Source organism: Euwallacea fornicatus, chromosome 21 (assembly GCF_040115645.1).
Source record: "Euwallacea fornicatus isolate EFF26 chromosome 21, ASM4011564v1, whole genome shotgun sequence".
Lineage (NCBI taxonomy): Eukaryota > Metazoa > Arthropoda > Insecta > Coleoptera > Curculionidae > Euwallacea > Euwallacea fornicatus.
In genome coordinates, this window is record NC_089561.1 from 3,099,939 (window position 1) to 3,121,600 (window position 21,662).

General features: G+C 35.0%; 1 protein-coding gene and 1 long non-coding RNA gene across 5 annotated transcripts in view; one reads left to right on the plus strand and one right to left on the minus strand.

The window, feature by feature from the left end:
* Positions 1-17,344, minus strand: part of LOC136345821 (uncharacterized) — a 49,958-nt gene extending 32,614 nt beyond the window's left edge. Inside the window, exon 1 of the long non-coding RNA XR_010733210.1 lies at positions 17,183-17,344. This is a non-coding gene — a long non-coding RNA (uncharacterized lncRNA). The remainder of the gene's footprint in view (positions 1-17,182) is intronic.
* The window catches only part of Ten-a (tenascin accessory), a 340,802-nt gene that overhangs the window by 34,456 nt on the left and 284,684 nt on the right, over positions 1-21,662 (plus strand). The window lies entirely within an intron of this gene.

Consider the following 21,662-nt stretch of genomic DNA (forward strand, 5'->3'; position numbering starts at 1 on the left):
ATGCTTTGTCGTATTTTCATCGTTTATGGTTAATGGGGCGTGACTAAAAGGGGCCAGGCACACGAAGTAGGCGTGTCCGAAAGGGATTGGTTTAAGTATAGAGAGAGCCTACTTTTGTATTAAATATTGGCAAATATCATGCTGTTGGAAAAGCGCTATCACACCGATTTACACACAATACAAAACATTAGATTTAAAGAATTTTAGCTGCGATTAACACGTCGCTTTACCACTGATTGCTTTAAATATTTAATGTCCCCACGACCTTTTACTAATTTAAATATAACGAATTTAACTATGCGAGTGCGATACCAATTTATTACATTTTTCAACATTTAGGGTAGATAAATGCATGCCCTAAAGGGGAGGAGTTTAGACAGTTATCCAATGCTGACATTTCAAAGAACTGATAGCAAGTACTAATGAGGGAGGAGCTTAAACAAAAGTCCTTACGCAGCCATTTAGAGCAGGGAGATATGTCCTGTAAGGGGAGGAGTTGGAATTCAGCAGTGACATTTATTACATGTTTAACTGAAACTTGCAGAAACTTGAACGTTGCATTATATGATTTTCAGGCGTAGTTTGGAATATTAGGTAGTAGATCTTTTCACTTAATTATAAATACCTTCATAATTTCATTAGACTTTTTATTTTTAATACTGTTTTTCCCGTTTCAAGTTTCTTGCACGTTCAAATTTATCCTAAATATCTTCTGAAGATCTGAGTGCGTTCCTGTAAAATTGAGCCTGAATAGAACACCAACCCATTCATAAACTGCTCGTCTTTTTGTCGGTCGGTCTCAGTGAACTGCCAGAACACAGAGCGGCGTGTAACGACCGAAATAAACACTTTTTAATTGGTTTCAAGTGTCTGAAAGATGCCGTCATCTGCGTGATTTATATCGATATCTTTTTCTATAGTTAGAATTATTTACGTTTTTCCGCTTCGGGTTTTTGTCAGACAAATTACCATTTAAACCGAGGGTTGCGCTTAATTGAAACACATGCACGGCAATGTGATTAATTCGTTTTTTGATTGTATTTATTTTCTAGGGATATGTACAGGGAGTTTGTTTTTTGCAGTAATAAAATTTTCAACGATTTCTCCACAGTGCGCGGGTGTATTTTCCCATCAAGGTATTACTCCATTAACACGTTTTGAAAAAAATCGATCTTGATTAACTGTGGTTGGCGTGCATCAGCATTAAAAAGTTTTATACCTTTAAGCATCAATCGAGCTATTATCAGGCAATAAAAACTTTTCAATTATGGAGTAATGCTGAAAGGAAGCAGAAATTAGCGTCATAAATTTGTTAATAAATTGAACAAACTTGGAAAGTTCACTGATATGAAAACTATGCTATTATGAAGGAACGAGAGATAGGATCAAAACAATTTGCCGTAGATCCTGCACGAGAAGCTCGTTCATGACCCATTTAGGAACATGCTTCTGAAGCAATTTATCGCCAACTGACATCAAACGTTTCCAATGAAGCATTAAAAATGTTTTTAATGAAAATATGTACAAAAATGTTCATATAAAATTATTTCCTTTGTCCGTGGTTCAAAGCCTAACAAATTATCGTTCAATCTCCCATCTATGAAACGTCACAAAAGGAAATGATGAGTATTATCAGCTGAACCTCCGAAATGCTAGTTTATGGGCCTAATCACGGCAGTTATCTCTTAATGAGATATGATTTACAACCTAATGGCTAAATTATTAATTAATAACGGTCCCTTGAGGTTTCGTGGATATCACTATGGGTTGTGTTTCATATACCATAAACCGCCTCCCCATGGTTATTACCAGTTATTACCATCGCCTACATTATTTAGCAAATACGAAAACTAATTTTTGGGGTAGATTTCCTTTGAGATTTCTGAGGCTGATACGTGTCGAAAATTTATAATTAAGAGTTTATACCTGTGGGTTATCTTAAAGCAAAATTTTCTCTCCCTCACAAAAGGTAAATGAGGATTAGAAATTAGGGAATATTGGGGAAATTCAGGCAATAACAGTTTTGTTGTAAAGGATGATGAATTTGCCGAACAGTTTGTTGTTATTTATAGGAGATAAGGATTCGTATGATATATGGCATCTAACTAGACGTGCAATTCATGAAACAGGTTAACACAGATGAAAATTTGTGGTATCAGGGCCAATTCTTATTACCACTGAACAATTCCAGGCGAGACTTGCGGATTTATAAACTAATATGCCGAATGAGGAAGTTAAATTGATTGGAGAACTCCTAACCTTCATCGCTTTAATTAGTCAATTTCTCCCTTCACTTTACGCATACGCAATTAATCGTTATTTTTGCTTTTTCTCAGGCTTTTGGGTCGTGATTAATAAATATTGTTGTGACTGAGTCTCCGCAGTGCTGATCTGGAGAATTTTTAATATTTTGCAATGAATACCCAAAGTAGTATGAAAGTTCAAATTCATTTTAAATTCTTTTAATTTTCATCTTTGACTTCTGCGAAGATCCTACATAAACGAAAATGTCTTTGATTATTTTGAATTTAATCAAAATAATCAAAATATGCCATACCAAACTGGGAAGTAGCGATTATAAATTTAAGGAGGTTGAAAAGTTTGCCGCCTTACAAGGAGCGGTTATGCATTAAATGATTTTTTTTTCAAGGTATAATATTATTTATGAGAACCAAATAATTACGTCTAACTTTGTTTTATTGTTTCGATTTCATATAAAAGAGGAACGAAATGAGGAAGTTCTATTTAATTTAAAACTTTCATTTCCCAAATAGTCACTTGTCTCAGATGTTACTACTGATTATGACGTTCTGTTAATCTCACGATTTATACTTTGAATTGCCATTCTCAAATTCCCATGTTGTAATATTCAAAATCTGTGTCGCAGTTCCAAGTTCTGGGATAAAATTCTCTTATGGTTTTCCGGATTACTTTGGAGATATCATGTAATATCTGCCATGGAGCCTTAATGGAATCATTTTCTCCAGGGTAAAATCGATTTTTCCAATGAGCTTACACACATTTTCTCCTGATGGAATATTTAACTTTAGGAATATGTGCTTTTTACAAATTTGTTGATAAATGCTTGAAAGAACATTATTTTATTATGAGCGTAGATAGATTACAGCAGGTACAGAATCAATGAAGACTAATTTAAATGACCGATCAGTTCGAAATCATTGGTTTGGAAATTCAGTCTTGTGTTTCTTTGTCAATTTAACAAAAATGTAACAATTAGTTACATTTGAGCTACTTTATTACACGTGATAATTCCTAAAAGTAAAAATCCAGAATATTTTGAATTGAATAAAATTTCTCGCGACAGAACATCATGAACATCAATTTGGTAACATTTTCCTCATAGAAAAAATACTCATCATTTCTGAAGCTATTTTCATTGAATTGTCACTTTAGTAGTGAAACTCTGATAAATCTCCTCTTTTATGTCATTTAATTGAGAATTCAGCAAAATTTAAGTCCTGAAAATTTTATTGGAATAGAGGCTCTCCAGAGGGAGATGTAGCAACTCAAATTTAAACACACAATTTTCCCTCTAGATTTACCTCAGTTGGAAGCCAAGCTCATTAAATTGTCATATAAAAGCTAGACACTAATTGACAATGATTTTTTATATGATTAATACAGAAATAATTAAGTTACAAATACTGAAAGTGTTGTGCGAATGTGTTTCAATGGAACCATAAAATTCAACAAGCTGTTTTTTTTCCAGATCTGCTTAGTATTTTGAGGAAGCGTTCATTAAGTTGCCACTCCAAAAGCGATAAGTTATGTTTGTTTTCAGCCATTTAATGGAGAATTCCTCAAAACATAAATTTTGAAAACTGGACGTGAATAAAGGCCCTCTAGAGAAACCCGCAGAAATTCAAATTCCATCCCATTTTTCCATCTAGTATCAAATTGTTAACCAGTTTTTATTAAATTCTCACTTCAAATGTGAAAACTTGACAACTGCTATTGTTATAACGTTTTGGGGAATTCCTCAACAAATAAATTCTGAAACAATAATTTGAACAGAGACTCTCTAGAGAGAACAAAATTGTGTTAAAACTCAGAGCTGAAAAAAGTTTTATTGGGTGTGTTATCCCGAATTTCGCCCCTGAGGACATCATCAGACGTAAAATTTAGAAAACGTTAAAGAATTAAAAACACCGGACACATAAAGCTAGTTAAAGAAAGGCTTGCAGATGGCTAAACTACTCACTCTGTAAGTTTCATGTTAAAAATGAATGATCTAATCATTACTAGGCAATGGGCAGGAGTGAGAATGTTCAAATTTGTTATTTTTGATTCGATCTCAATTAAAAACACGTGAAGGCTCTTCCAACTGTAAAAAATTGTATTCGGTTCATATTTTAAGATTCATTGGCGCAAATGAGACTGAGACACTTTTAGGACTTGTCAATTTGCATATCTTTTTAAGAGACCTCTTCCACATTTATAGGCAACATCCACCTAATCGCATACTGGAAGACTATGTGGAAATTTTAGATCCAGATTATCCCACATGCAAATATGTGGCTGAACAATTACCTCAGCTAACACTATAAATATCGAATTTTGATAATTTTTCCATCCTAGCTTGAGTCTGGATCAAAGCGAATAGATCAAAATTTTACTAATATCAATAGAAACGTTGAAATAAACACATGGGTACTGATCGGTTTTGGATTACTTTCCAGGTAAATTTGCAGTATATTGATCTAGGGGCCCTTAAAGACCAATATCGAACCTATATACAGGGTGTCCTCGAATTACGTAGCCAAAATAATACCGCAGATTGTTTGAGTGAAAATAAGTCTATTTAACTAAACTTCCCCTCAGTGCAAAAGTTGATAATTATGGAGCTACAGGGTGTTAAAGTTGAAAAAAAAATCACATTTTCTTTAATATCTTTCGATTTCTTTGAGTTAATTTCACGAAATTTCATATTTGAGGGTGTTTTAGGATACGAAATTGAAATTTATTAACGATTTAGTTGTTTCTTCTAGGGGGCGCCACAAGCGACCATTAGGACACATTTAAATCTCTGTAACTTTTTCGTGCCACGGTGTATATTATTTTGGTATTTAAAAACCTTTTTCCCTACCTTTTATACTTAGAAAAGGTATACTTTATTGACGTCGCTAGAAGCAACGGTTTTGGAGAAAAATGCATCTAAGCCTGATGATGCATGCAAATTACCTTAAAATTATTTTCCGTTAAAAAAAATTAAGTTTTTCAAAAATAATTATTAGTAAAGGTATAACAATAAGTTTTCAAAATCAGATATTATTAAATAGAAAACAAAAATAATAATTAACAAAGAAACAACAACAAGCGAGAATAACGCTTAATAATTAATTAAATTAACTTATGTAAATTATTGGTTTAATTTTTTTTTCATTTAATCTGCTATCATAACAAATGTTCAAAGTGTTTACCATTTTCCTGTATGCATAAGTTCATCCTTTTTAAGAAATTACATTGTACTCTAAACAATATTTCAGGAGTATTCTTCAATAATTCCACTTCATGAATTATTCTTGCCTCCAATTCTTGTCGCGTATGAACTGGAGATGCATAAACTTTTGATTTCAAGGCACCCCATAAAAAAAAATTACAGGGTGTCAAGTCTGGTGATCGAGCCTTTTGAACTTTGAACATTTGTTATGATAGCAGATTAAATGAAAAAAAAATTAAACCAACAATTTACATAAGTTAATTTAATTAATTAGTAAGTGTTATTCTCGCTTGTTGTTGTTTCTTTGTTAATTATTATTTTTGTTTTCTATTTAATAATATCTGATTTTGAAAACTTATTGTTATACCTTTACTAATAATTATTTTTGAAAAACTTAATTTTTTTTAACGGAAAATAATTTTAAGGTAATTTGCATGCATCATCAGGCTTAGATGCATTTTTCTCCAAAACCGTTGCTTCTAGCGACGTCAATAAAGTATACCTTTTCTAAGTATAAAAGGTAGGGAAAAAGGTTTTTAAATACCAAAATAATATACACCGTGGCACGAAAAAGTTACAGAGATTTAAATGTGTCCTAATGGTCGCTTGTGGCGCCCCCTAGAAGAAACAACTAAATCGTTAATAAATTTCAATTTCGTATCCTAAAACACCCTCAAATATGAAATTTCGTGAAATTAACTCAAAGAAATCGAAAGATATTAAAGAAAATGTGATTTTTTTTTCAACTTTAACACCCTGTAGCTCCATAATTATCAACTTTTGGACTGAGGGGAAGTTTAGTTAAATCGACTTATTTTCACTCAAAAAATCTGCGGTACTATTTTGGCCACGTAATTCGAGGACACCCTGTATAGGTCTCAATGACACAGCGCGTACAGGGTATTGTTGAATAACTGTACGATATTTAACAGGGGGATTTTCTAAGCAGTTTTAGGATGAAAAGTACTTATAAACATGTGTCCTAGATCGTTAAGTTTTCAAGATGCGGAGTAGTACAGTTAAGAAATTAAATCACATATTCATTGATGCATTTCGATCCCTTTCAGCTAATTTTACGAGATTTCGCATCGTGGAGTTTTTCGTGATCAAAACTGAAATATATCGTCGATTTAGCTGTATCTTCTAGAGGTTATTGCAAAGGATCTTTAGAATGGTTTAAAGCAGCTGCTCCTGCTGCAAGCATCTGCTTCTTGACTCCGCCCTGTATGTCGCTTTCGAGCAGAAAATCTTTTTCTCAACATTGTCTGTTGCATACTCCATTGCCGTCGCTAGAAGCAACAGTTTCCGAGAGAGACGCATCTAAATTTGATCATGCCTGCTAATTATGCAGCTAATTATTGCAGCTGTTCAAAAGTGTTCTAATGGTTGCTCGTGGCTCCTTCTAGAAGGTGCAACTAAATCGTTTATAAATCCTAAATATCGCATCCTAAAAAATTACCGGATACGAAATTTCGTCAAATTCGCTGAAAGAAATTGAAACATATAAAAGAATATAATGGTGTGTTTATTTTTTCCATCTTAAAATTACTTGAAAAGTCACCCTGTGAAATATCGGTGACTTATCTAATAACACCCTGTATAACGCAAGAACATAAATATTTTGTTAAACAATACCGGTGGGGATGTTGATTGAGCTGAATAATTTTCTGTTGGTAAATTGATTGACCACGTTAAGTTTTCGTACATGACATAATAGGCAATTGCCAATAAATGTTTGGCTTGAGGCATAAATGGAAAACCATGAAGCTGTTTACCTTTCCTCCGGTAAGTAAATATGTATAAATATTTTATTAGCAGCATACGTTGCGTTCTATTAGTTGCATAAGTAAATAGACCAGATTACGGGCATGAATTTATGATAATCTGAAATAAGCAAGAGACGCTGACAATTCGGTAAATAGTACTGGGATCTTAATTGGTATTACTATAAGACAAATTAAATGTACGAGAATTCATACTATTTACTTGTAGGAAGTAGTAGAAATTTATACAGGCGTCAGACGTGAAGTTTGAATCACCCTGTAATGGGAACTTACGTTTCGTTTTTTCTTTAACTGCTCATCTATTAAATAATTTTAAATGCATTACCAGTAACTTCAGATAGGTTGGAGCACTTTAAAAATTTTTTAATTTGATGATTGATACATTGAGTTTTTTTTAAAGCCTCAAAAACTACGTTGTATTCGATTTTTTTTGGGGCAGTGCCCCAATGTGTACTCAAAATTTCCACCAAACCTAACACTATAAGGTTATTTCGTGTGTGTTCTTTCATACAGTCACTCACAAAAGTGTTCGTACGGTAGAAAAAAATTTTTGTAAACCATAATTTTCGACTGATTTTGCTCAAATTTTGTATAATGAAAATTCAAACTTGAACTCAATTTACATGTTCGAGCAATTTTTGAAAATTTCATTTTTAGATTGCTTTTGAAGGTGTTAAAAAAAAACTCCCGTCTGGAAACTTTTTGCACGGCGAAAATTTTTCAGTATGGTTTTAATAATCTTGTGGAGGGGATTTTTCTACATATATCTTCAGAATTTGATCAAAGTCGAACCACAAATAAGGGAGCTGCAGCCTTTTAAAATCGCCAAAAAGTGACAGTTGTCACGCAAAGTGATGAAATTTAGACATTTTTACCGATTTTAAAAGTCTGCAGCTCCCTTATTTGTGGTTTGAGTTTTGTCAAATTTTCAGGTTATATGTAGAAAATCTCTCTCTACAAGATTATTAAAACCATATCGAAAAATTTCCACTACACGAGAAGTTTCCAAAATAGAATTTTTTTAAGACCTTGAAAAGTACCCCAAAAATTAAATTTTCGAAAGGTGCTCGAATACGTAAACTAAGTTTAGATTTGAATTTTCATTACACAAAATTTGAACAAAATCAGTCGAAAATTACGGTTTGCAGAATTTTGTTGGCTGTACGAATACTTTTTTGAGTGAATGTATATCGTAAGTATCTGTTCAATAATCTATTCTGCATTACCTTCTCCTTATATGTCACTTTTGCATTTAACATCCTTCGTTAACAGGAATAGCTGACGAGCGAAAGATAGGATGAATTGCAGACAATCACAGGGGCATTTTGGTCCAATAGATTTCAGATTGTATCAGACAGAGAGTATCACCAGCAGACGTTAACTCAACCTATTGTGGAAACACCCCAAGTTTACCTAATTTCGGGGAAGAGTTCGAGATATGCACGGCAACTTGAACGCTTATTCGATTTGCGGACTTGTCACAAACTTTTCCAACTTTTATGTTCAACTTTTCGATTGTTGAACTTTCCAGGCTGGGTAAATCACAACAGGTATCCGTGGCGAAGCTGCCGCGGATATCCTGAAGTCATCACCGAAATTGGGAAAACTTTGGGTATTTCCACAATAGGCTGAGCTGATGCCTGCTCGTTGTCCCCACCCTTTTTCTTGCCAGGCTTTTCAGGCGATGCCTGGAAAATTTTTTAAAACTTACTCCCACGTGGCTGCTAACAATTTCATACATACAGTATTGGTCAAAATTACAAAAACAATTTATGTATCGAAGTTCTTTTGCAACAACTCTAATATAATTTGTATTAATCCATTTATACCGGGTGGTCGCAATTTAAATACTCAACTAAATAAAACGTTATTTGAAATATAATTTTTTTAGATTTATTTTACCGATGTTTCAAAACGGTTTTTTTAAAAATAATATTTAAAGGCGGAGCAAAAAAATCTGCATACCTGCAAAGAGAATTGAAATACCTTGGATATGATGTGCCATTTGGCCCCCCGTGCCGTTTAAGATTCTTTAAGGGGTTGACACCCCGTTTAGAGGATGACTCTACACCTACGGACTTATAATCTAAAAATGTCCCCCTTAAAAGTAAAATTGACCTGCCTCGGGATTTTCTGAAGAACAAAATTACATTCAAGGTATTCTAGGTAAACAGTTTTTGATGGGCCAACCTGTATAAGTTATTGCCAGTGTTCAGTAACTAAGTGACTTGCTAAATTGAATTTAAAAATTTATGTCTAATATATATTACTATTTTTAAAAATAATGAAAAACTCTTGGGCAAAATTGAAGAATTGTTTTAATAAATCCATTAAAATGTTTTTAAAAAAATCTTACAAAATTTTTTAAAAATATTTTGTATAATCACCTTTTGCTCGAATTGCTGCAGCCGATCTTTGGAGTATTGAGTTAAGTAGATTGTCAATAATAAATTTGCTAATTGAAGATCAAAGAGTAGAGTTGACATTAGAGTAAACAAGTGTTTATACTTTTACATCTTCTTTGCCGACATTTACGTTTTACAATTTCCTTTTACAACCTTAGATTCTCGATTGAATTTAGATCGAGAGATTGCGATGGCCATTGAAATACTTATACTTTTCCTCTCAAAAGGAACTATTTTATATTAATTTGGATGCATGTTTGGGGTCGTTATCATGCAGAAACCGGTGCTTTAATGGTATTACTTCTTCAGAATACGGCACCATTTTAATTCTAAGAATATCACAATACATAAAATGGTCGAGTTTTCCCTGAATTCCACGTAATTCCATCACTACCAAATAGGTTTCATTTACTTGTATCACTGAAAATCACCCGTTCCCATTGAGCAGTGGTCCAACCCAAAGGGGTATGAGCAAATTCAGGACGCCCTTTAATAGTTTTCTTTGACCAGTGGCGTTTACATGTCGGACAACGACTTAAAATATTATTTTCAACTGATCTTCTAATTGTTTTGGCACTAACTTCTAAATCGTTATTAAACACCATCGTATTCTCGATTTAAAGGGAACATAAAAAAATTAAAATTTTTAAAGGCCCAAAATGTTTGCATGCATAAACTAATATGTTGGTCCGTTTGAGCGAAATGTTATGATTTAGCGCTATCATGGATTCCTATCCAGTGAGGACGCGTGGGTTGGATCAAATTAATTTAAAATTCATGGAATCGTTTTTTCGAATAACCCTCGGACACATTGATTTTTATTTTTAACTGCGGTTTTTTTGATCGTAAAATAATGCATAGAGAGTGGCCCAAACATAAGTTATCGCCATCAACTCAATTTTTTCAAACGGAACCACCTATTTTTTATTTCATTTTTGGATTCTGCATCGAATTCTAAGTATGTGGCATGTAACATATCCTATTCCTAAATTCAACAGTTATCGAGAAATTTACGATTGTACTTATCAATGACTAGACCGTGTCAGGTGTACTACTATGAAAAAAATTATTTTAAAAATAGACTAACAAATTAAATTAAATGTTCAAATTGTTGACCTTTAATTTCTTGGCAATAGGCAAGACGGGCTAAATTTTTAATACATTTTTTCGTATTAATTTGTTCCAACCCACGCGTCCTCACTGTATATTAAAGAGAGTTTTCGCCGTGTTACTTTTGGTTCTATAATTTTAGCTAATATTGAATTTCTCGCAGAAAACAAATCTCCCATTCAATTTTCCGCATTTTAAAATGAAATCGAACAATGAGGCCAAGACTTTGTATGTTTTGGAAACGCCAATTTTCAGTCTCAAAGAACTTTCGGGCCAAATAATGATGAGCTTTTCCTCCAGTTGATTACTGTTTTATCAATTTAACGTTTAACAAGGTATCAAAGCTATTGCGCATCCCATCACAGGGGGTACGTTATTCTCATGCCCCAAATGCGTGTGTTGGCACAATTTTATCGTTTTGCAAAATCTCTTCAGATAAATGATAATAAAATTTTTGGGTTAATTAGGGGAATTACCTATTGGATTTCCTGCATGGAAATGGGACTATTTTAAAGTGCTGCAACTATGGTCCTGTAATGATAGTTAAAAGGGAGACGGTATGCGAGGCACAAGTTGTCAGGTTTCAGGGACAACATTAAACATCAAATCGTCAATATAACGAAATTGGTCGCAAGTTTGGCATTTACCAATATGCAGTAGAGTTTTTCAAATAGGCACCGTTGTCGTTGACCAGATCGATTTCCTACATCTTTAGTACCGTCATTCGGTACCCACAGAATCCAAAAAGATTTTCTATATTCCTGACAGTTGCATACCAAACGAGTGCGGTAAGTAACAGTTTATAATGCAAAATGAAGCGAGAAAGCTCAATGGAAAGGGCGCTGTTTTATGGCTGTGTTAGTAGATTTAGAGACAAGCGATCGAACGCGAAACTTGATTGATCTCAAAGCGGAATATTTTTCGCTAAAACTTAATTATACAGAATGTTTCACGAGGAGGACGGTGGAAAGTATCGCAGGTTATCGTTCTTATTTTTCAATTATGGATTATAAACTTGTGGCTCTCGGGACGTCCTTCGGATCAAAGAGTCCGAGTCCTCAGCTTTCAATTTTCCCCCTAAAGTTACCGTACGAAATGTCCCCTTCAAGCTTCGCTACTTTCAGAAATAATTCCAGCTAAACATTAATCGACTGCTCGTTATAATTTGTAACTGCAGGCACATTTGAGGTTACTCTAACATCCAAAACGACCTAATTAGCCCCACGACACCGCAGCCAAAATGCGCTTATGATACCAAAGGAGTTGGGCAACTTCGCCCAGCATGCGAACCCATTACATAACGGTTAAGCATTGCAAAGCCGCTTACATCGAGTTAAAACGCAGTAAAGTTCCGGGACCTATTATACATTCCGATATTAAATCCAGTGTGTCTTTGAAATTAAGCTCCCTGTTTCCGGTAATATATCATTCCGGATTTGACTAGTCAATAATTTAAATTTGAACAGCTTGGAAATTCAACTAATTCCCATTCCATTTTATTGCTCCTGGGAGCTTCCCTTCGCATTTGAATTTTAGGCAAATTGTTGCTCTATCTAATTTCTTAGATGGCTCTAAAGCATGTTTGATTCGTTTTTTTTTTTTTGAGCCGCTATCGTGTTGAAACGAACGAGCGACTGTAAATGCAGGTAAACAGTCTCAATGTGCTTTATCAAGGCAATGAAAGTTGGCTGGGAGGAAAGAGACCGGTGAGCAGAAAATGATCAATTCAGAATAGCAGAACAGGAAGACGAGAGCAATGGGCGGTTGGGTGATGCGCCTGACTTTAATTACTGTCAGAATCATACAGGATGCCCGCCTGTTCGAATTTCTCTTGCAACGTTGAAATTAGTAGACTCGTGCAGAAATTATGGGGGCCCTTCCGAATAAAACCATTAGGTAGCTTAATTAATACATGCTCTGCTCGGACATGTGTTCGTTTCGAACGAGAGCGAATAATTTCGCCTACAAATTAACGCTAACTGATGGTGAACTGATGACTGAATAAAATCTTAAAGCGGAAAATACAATTATTACTTGATGGTCGCAAATTTAATAAGGCCAATTCAGATCCAGGAAAATTGCGCGACCTAAGCGCTTAGAGAATCCAGTATTCGAGTTGACGTGTTTGAGTGTAATTGCAGCCAAGTCTGCAAAATTGAGACTCTAATTGAGTCTGACAGGAAAAGATGCTTCAGATAAAAGACTGTTCCAGATGCAGGTTATTTAGGAAATGCGACACAGCTTGCTTCAAGTATTTATGATGAGACTTGCCCCGTTAAGACCGAACTATATTTTATTCGGCTAAAAAGTTTCTTTGATGAGGACATAACCGGCGGAACTATCAAGAACTTTTCTATTTGGAATATTACAAAAAGGTCATTATTTCCCGTCGATGGTTGCCTTGCCACGTTCCTAGAACACCTCCTATAATAAAATAAGCATCACAGCTATTCTATCAAAAGCCCCATTATGAGCAAATATTTGGCGAAACCTCAAAATCGATATTAAAAGCGCGTCCTGGTTACGTCCTCGTAATTGATGAGATAGTTTAATGTAACGCGCGACGTCGATGGAGGTTCAAATAACAGCAATCCACCAATTATGTTAAGTAGTCATTCAAATGCAGGGCTTGCAGAAGCCCTAATTGCAGTATAGGGATTAATGATAAAAATTAGGTTTCTCCAAGGGGGGAGTATCGGCGAAAACAGTTAAATATTTGAGGGTTTTGCGCGGATAGTGAGGGATCTATACGGCGTTTGTGAAAAGAATCGCGACGCGATTGTAACTTTCATAAAAGCGATATTTAGAGAAAATGTATTATTTCGATTTTTCACCCCGATCCAGGTACCCCTAATAACGTTTTACTTTCAAATGGGAAGGTACCCATTGTGATACGCCGAAGGAAATGCTGTTCGCTGGGGGGACAGCGATATACTCAGAACTAAAATTGTAATCTACAGTTCCCTTAAAAAAAGGCACGAAGTCCATGTCCTACAAAGATCGAAAGTTTTAAGTGAAAAAATTACAGTAAGACGTGGAAATTCCAAATTGTCTTCGATATAAACAATTTTTTCCAACAAAATATTTCGTTTTTCACAAAATTCATCGGAAGTTGGGTTCAGTTCTTAAGCATCTACCACAGTTAGGATATCAAACGAGATGGACTGTTTACCTGAGAGCTGAAGAATTAAAATTGATTGAAGAAAAATGAAGGCCCGTTTCGATTAAAAGAAGAAGCTTTAACGTTTCCGCCATTTTTTGGAAATAGATACCCGCAATTTCATATCATCGGATAGGGGTAAAAACGGACATTTTTTTAAGTTCACACCCAACTATATTCCATAAAAAAAAGGTTAATTACTTATTTCCGATAAAATGGACAACTATAGGAACAATCTGAGTAGGCCACTGAATTGCACTTAGAAAGTGCCTTAAGAATGTGTTTACAGAGTTGAAATATTCTTAGAAATAAAAAAGTTAGCGTCAATTTTCAAAATGGCCGAAAATTGAAAAATGCTCTATATCTCGGTTGGCAGTCAAATATCGTCAGGCAGTTCTTACCATTAAGCGTTTCTCACAAATCGAGCTCATGTCATCCAAATCGATTTTGCTCTATCGAACCGGGAAATGAGTTTTCTTTGTTAATGCACACCAACTACGACCACACTGCACATAATACATCTACGTATTATGTTCGTTTTAAGAATTCTTATGTGTTGATTTTTTCTTAATTGGTACGTAAAAGGTGTTCGGATTTGGGGGTTTTGTAGAAGAAAACTCCATTTCCCGGCCAGATAGGGAAAAAACTAGCTATATGTCAAGAGCTCGATTTATGAGAAAATATTAATGGCGAAAACCGTGTTTTGGTACTTTTACAGTCCATGGCGCTAGTGGGCGTTTTTCAAATTTCGGCCGTTTTCGAATTCCTCATAACTTTTTTGTTTAGGACAATATTGAAGTAAAACAAAAACATACTTAAAGCACTTTTCCGATGCGATTGCAGGGGTGTCCTTAGTTTTTTGTTTTGCCAAAAATCGACGTAACTTTTTTATTTTAAATGAAAATCACAGTCCGATATGACTTCCAAAAATGTCCATTTTACACCATTTTCAACTATAAATCGAGTTCTTCACATGTATGCTAGTTTTTTCCTATCTAGCCGGGAAATGGGATTTTCCTGTCAAAACATTCCAAATCCGAACACTCTGTAAATAGTTAAGGTTTATGTACTAGTTAGTAGAAACAAAAGCATAAACAACACTTGTGTTTTATTTGTACCTATGTAATACCAACGTATCACATCATACTAGTGCTGCATATAAACATACTATTTATTTTGTACTGAAGAGTAGTCAGTCGTTTTATTTTGAATTTGGTTTTTAATAAGAAAATTATCTTTCAATATGGCCTTATAATTTGTCGAAAATCGGTCGTTACCAAATCGTCATCCATTTTGGTGCACTCTTCTAGATCAAGATTATTATACCTCTTAATTCACTCTGAGAATTGAACGTCTTTTTTGCCATTTTGATCTACGGGTTCCTCTTGATGTCCCGAATCAAAAAATCGCCCAAAATCGACTACGATACAATACACGGGGATTCGCCGGTGTCGAAATCACCCCGGCCAAAAAATACCCTAAAACTATCCAAATAAAATTTTCTGGATGCCCCTTTCAATAGACATTAGTGCGTTGTAACCGATCAGACTTGCATACTCTTCCTCGGAAAGGGTGCGCGGAAATCGAGTTTTAGAGATGGGAAATATCGATAGAAGTTGAGTTTCTCGGGTTAAAAACTAATTTCGAGAACTTCAAAGTGTGAAAGCTGCCCCAGAATGTGGAGGACCTCGAACAGCAACTAGCGGCGATAAGGCACAAGACATTTTTTTATCTGTTCGTTGGAACCAACCCTATACAGCAAACTTTCCGATGAATTTGATGTATCTGCAAAATAAGTGTGCAATCTTTTAAAACGATAAAAATCCCATTTATAGAAAATTGTCCTTGTCCAAGAGTTGACGCGTGAAAATTTTGATCTCAGGATGCAATTTTGCGAATTGATGCAAAGAAAAAGGCATTCAGGACATTAAGCTCTTTTCCAGAATTTTATTTTCGAATGAAGAGACGTTTGGCTTAAATGGATCTATTTATCGACGTAGTCGTCGCTATTGGTCTACAGGCAGCCCTCGTTGGATGCAGACTCTGCATACACATCTGCATCTATGGAGGGGTATAATCGGCTACCGATTCATCGCGATCTATTTTACATAAAAAGGGGCTGAAACAAACTATCATATTTGCATTTATTGAAAAACGAAATATTTCCATCAATCGCCGCAATTTATCCTGCAGGGAATAGGGGACAAATAGTCAAAATACTTGCTCCAGCAAGATGGTACATGGGCACATTATGCTGTGGCCGCGAGAGAGAATCTCGGTGGAATTTTCCCTGGAAGCTGGATCGGTAAAAGAGGCGCAATAGAATGGCCGCCACGATCTCCAGATCGTATACCCTTTGATTTTTTATTGCGTCATTTAAAGGGTTCCGTTCTTAAGAATAGCCCACAAAATTTAGAGAATTTGCTTCAGAGACTTCAAACAGAATCAAAATTAATAATAGAAGTAACACTGGATAATTTCATAAAAGAGCTTGTGGAACGACTGGGTTATTGCTAAATTGTTACTGGAGCTCGACTTGTGCGTTTGTTGTAGGAATTCCAATTTTGCTTGATGTAATAGTTTCTAAATGAGTTACTTTACTTTGTATCTAATGATTTTATTTTTTTAAGGAAATTGTAGATCCAATTTTAGTTGTGAGTATACCGTCGCATCGCTTATTGAATTACCCTTCATTTGATATACTACACTGCGTACCTCTCCATGTGAAAATAAAAAGTTAATAGGGGTGGCTGCATAGGGGTGACAAGCTTGAACATCGAAAATAATGCCTTTTTTTAAATAAAATTACACTTGTATAAGTATTATTTTTAAATATTGGGCTTATGCAAGTTACAAACAAGCTGAAGTACTTTTTACAAACGTTGTATATTTGAATATTGTTATTTCTACATATTGAAGAATTCGTTAAATTAAATTAAACTTGAACAGACACATCCATTGTGACTGATATAAACGAAAATCGATTCGCCACGTTCTTTTTGTAGGTGTGTTTTTCTCTAATTGAAATTCACGTGGAATTCGTCATGCTCCATTCGGAACAATGGAAGGCATTCCAAGTTGAATTCAGGATGATTTATTAAACAACACAAAATTTCTTCTTTTACCTCGTCGGATGAGCAAGCGAATTGTCATCCTTTTTCTTAATAAAAATGACGAACAAGACTCGTAAAATGAAATAAAGACATACAGCTAGTCATGCGTCGTTGAAACAAAAGGGGAAAAAGGGTTTCACGACACATACCTTTACACACTAAATCACTGCTAAATCACTAGTGAGGTATCTCTCAAGTCTTTAAAGCAAAAAAATTTCCGATTAATTCAATAATGCCGGTTATGAGCTCGCCCGTTTAGCAAAAATCTGGTTTGCTGCCGCACTAACACTCATCTCAATCACCTGATCAAAGCTATCGCTTCCAAACCCTCAAAAAACTTTACGACCTTTTTTTACCTTTCGAACCTTTTTACATCGCACAGCTCACTAGTCAACAAATCGATAGCGGAAACGAAATAATTTACTTGTACAGAGTGTCCCAGAGACATTGGCACTTATAATTCTGCCAAGTATTCGTTACAAAAATTCGCTCGGTTTCGTTTTATAGGATGTTAGGTCAATCCTCTATTAGGAGATTTCTTATGCGAGAATAAACTGTCCTTATGGAATGTTTTTTTGGCGCTTTACAGTTATTACACAGGGTGTTGAAGTTAGTAATAAAATACTTTTGCCAATAACTTGGGTGTTTCTTGACATATTTTAATGAACTTTTTCGGTGATGTATAATTCGGTTAGATGCAAATTTCCTATGTTTACGGGAAAAAAATGTTTAGAAATAATTGGGAACATGAGGGGTGGTGCACACGTTTCTCTCCAACTTTTTTCCACGCACGTCAACGGTGTATTTGTTTAGTTGTTCAAATTAGTTGCTTTTTTATCTGGATTTCTGCATTTTTGTATGATTTACAGTTTACTTTCGAAGATATTTCAGTTTGTTGTCCCCTAATACGTGGCTTCGATTTTTTATTTGTGCCTATAACATACATAGATCCAAAACACACGTATGTTATTGCCCTTTTAGTACTTGGTACTAATTAATATCTTGATTTTCCATTTGAAAAACAATCATTGTCGTGGTGGTACCCGAATTGCTATGGATAATTTATAAAATTCGGTCTTCCTGGTGTGGTTAATTAAATAAATAAATAATTGAAGGCACGCATTGGGGGGCAACAAGCAAACATCTTCTAAAACAAGTTATAAATCAAAATTTTGCAAGAATGAAGAAATCCAGATAAAGAAACAATTAATTTAAATAACTAATGCACCATTGACGTGCGATAAAAAATTCTGGGAAAACTTCTGCATGACCCTCCTTTTTCTTCATTCTTCCTCACATTTGTTTTGCAGCAACCATAGGAAATGTGCGTCTAATCGATCAATACATCACTGCAAAATTTCATTAAAACATCTTAAGAAAAAAATCGAGTTATTAACAAAAATAATGTTTTTCTTACTAATTTCAACACGCTGTGTAACGAGTATAAAAGTCCACAGAAAAAAAGTGCCATTAGGAAAGTCTAATTATTTTCGCATAAGGAATCTCCGGTTAGCGGATCGGCCCACTACTACGAGACGCTCTATATAAGGTGTTTATGGGTAGGATCTTTCGGTTACATTCAAGTTAATTGAATGTTATATGGCATTTATCTTGGTGGTTGGTGGCTCCTATGGGGAATTCACTTCCACGTAGGTATACGATGTGACCACCTTCAGACGAATATAATTTTCGATTAATTCAATTTTAATTTATTTTTATTAACGATCAAAACGTATTGAATAAGTCTCGTATTTGCCCAACATTGGGTAAAGTCCTGTATTTTCCTTGACCTCGCATTTGCCCTCTTTGATGAAACTTTCAGTTATGATTTTCATACAATATACAATGTTTTTTTTTAAGTGGCTTTCCGACGTATCTCTGAAATATCAGTTTTTTAGGCAAAGATCGTTAGAGATATAAAACTTCCATTTCGTAAAAGATCACCTTTGATTCAAAGATGATTGCTTAATTAATTAGTTAATTAGAAGGTAATCGTCAAATAAGGAATTTTACTTCATTTTCTGCACAGCAATTTTTTTCGGACAATCTACAGAAAGGATTCGCAACTTCCGTTATCAAAAAAAAAATTATAAATTCGGACAACAATTAATATTTACTTAGTCCCTTGCCCATATCAGCTTGTTCAAAAAGGACGTTTCCCTTCTCTCAACAAATTGGTACGTCATTATTTATTTAACACTTGCAATTGCGCTGATCGTTCTTTATTTGGAATTGATGGACATCTCCAAGACAAAATGACTTTTAAATTATTCCACGAGAAAAAGAATGATCAATTGATGACATTTTAGGATAGATTACTGAATAATAAATAATCACCCTCAGATGAGATTTATTTGATTACTCTATTGCCCAGTGATCCTTCAGGACAAAGAACAACATTATGCTTGAAGATGTGCGAAATAAACATATATATAATTTTAATTACAAAATAATAGTGGGCTGGCTAAGAAGTTAATAACCAGGCCTATAGGCCATCTGGGTTCCCTATCAAAACTCGAAGACAAAAGGTCCAATGCTTTTACTTAAATAATCCAGGCTCAGGAATTTTCCCGGAATGAATAATCCATACCGATTTCTTATGATTTTTACTTTGTTCTGATATGTTTCTGTCCCGTTTCATTTTTATCACGTTACTTCAGTGAACTTCCAACGCTTTTCCATTCGGAATCGAAGGACTTTCCGCCATCGAAATCGACGTAAAAAAGTGAAGGTTGGTCCGACACTTTTTTGCCAAAGTTCCACTTCTCCGCTTTGTTTTCTTTTTCGCCACTTCGCAACTCATTAGGATCTACGAAGGCTCCACAGCAATACTGTCAGAGCTCTAGCGATATCAAACAGATAATATATTAATTCGAACATTAAACTGGTCCCCTTTGACTTGGTGACTGGATGAAATACCACCACAATCGATCATCGAACCCCAACGTGGTAATAATATTTCCGATCCATGGATTTGTCCTTGTAAGCCCGATCCTAAAAGCGATAAAAGCAATCAGGAGGACAAACGAGGGCGTACAGGGAGTGAAGTTTAAAAATTAAACCTTTTATGCAAATCTAATACCCTGTCGAACGCGAATTCAGCTCTTTATCACCAAAGATAAAAGCTAAAAACATCACCCAGCAATCATCAATCACCGAGATGCTGATTAATTTCTCTTGTGTTGGGAAAAATGTGTTCCCCCGTTTTCCACCGGGAGACACCTTGAAACTCCCATCTCCAAGCAAATTTCCACGATGAATTGTGGTTCATATATTGACAAATTGCGTACAAAAAATACATAGGGGCTCCAGCGAGCACAAATGGAATGGAATGGAACGAGAGGATGTTGGAGGGAATCCTCCAACCAACCGCAACATTACATCGGTTAAGCCTTGGAAGGCGCTCTAATCATTAAGGGATTGTGTCTTGTAAAGAGGAACTAAATCTCCTAAAGTAATTAGCTAATACCTAAATCTGAGAGGAAGTAATTGTTGCTTTTTGTAGCGAAGAAATTGCCTATTGTTCTCTTAAGCTGGCTGTTTTGTTCGGGACAATAGAGGAAGTTCTATAAGATCCTTTTTTAAGAGGATTAATTTTAAATTAAGCACGGGACTTAATTTTCCACTATTTCTCTCTATACGAGAGAAATAAGGGCGGTAAGAATTATTATCTCAAACACAGTTTTTCAAGTTTTTGAATGTTTCAAGGACTGCAAAACGAGAGTCAAAGAATAAAGACAATTACCCAGGTATTTCTCTCTCGGATTATCCTATTTACCTGGAGTTTATTTGGTTATCCTGGAAACTTCGCACTTTCTAATTGAGATAAAGAGGCATATTTGGATATTACAAACTGTATTAATGGCAATTATGGAAAGAGAATAATTAGCAGCCAATTAATTATTCAAACTCGCATCTGCAAAGGAGCTCGTTACAACAACAAATTAACTTTACCCATTCTCTTTAGCGGATAGAACTTTGATTAATCGCTAATTAACGAAGGCTTAGCAATTCTCTTGTGGCTTGCGATTGTGCGCTTTTGTCCAAGCATTGCATGCAGTAGTAAAACCGTTATTTAATTACGTTCAGATCTACTGGGGCTATTTTCTACCTAGCTACTAGCTGTAGTACTAAGACTAATAATGTCGCAGAAAACAGGACAGATTGGAAGCAAAACTCGAGCAGTTAACGGGCCCTTAACTGAGCTATCCAAAAAGGGGGTGTTAAGGCGTTACGACGGAAATTCTCCGTTTAATTCCAGACGGGAAACAATATACAGGGTGTTCATTAAGTACAAGTGCTTGTTTCAGGGAACGAATCTTTAACTGATTTTATTAGAAAAGCCCCTATGACTGTAGGTCCGCAACGTCTTCGTTTAAGGACTGGACCGTGTTGAAATTCCATTTGTAATATGTTTTTTTTTTTATATTTTCGGACAGAGATGTAATAATCGAACGAAGTTGTGAATGTATAGGAAATAATGTATAACAAATGTATAGGAGTCGGAGGTGGCCATTTTCAACAACTATTATAATATTAAATTAATTTTGATAAATTAAATCATAGTTGCTAAATCAATTTTACCAAGTCATGTTAATGACCATTTATCTCCGAAACGGTTAGTTGTAC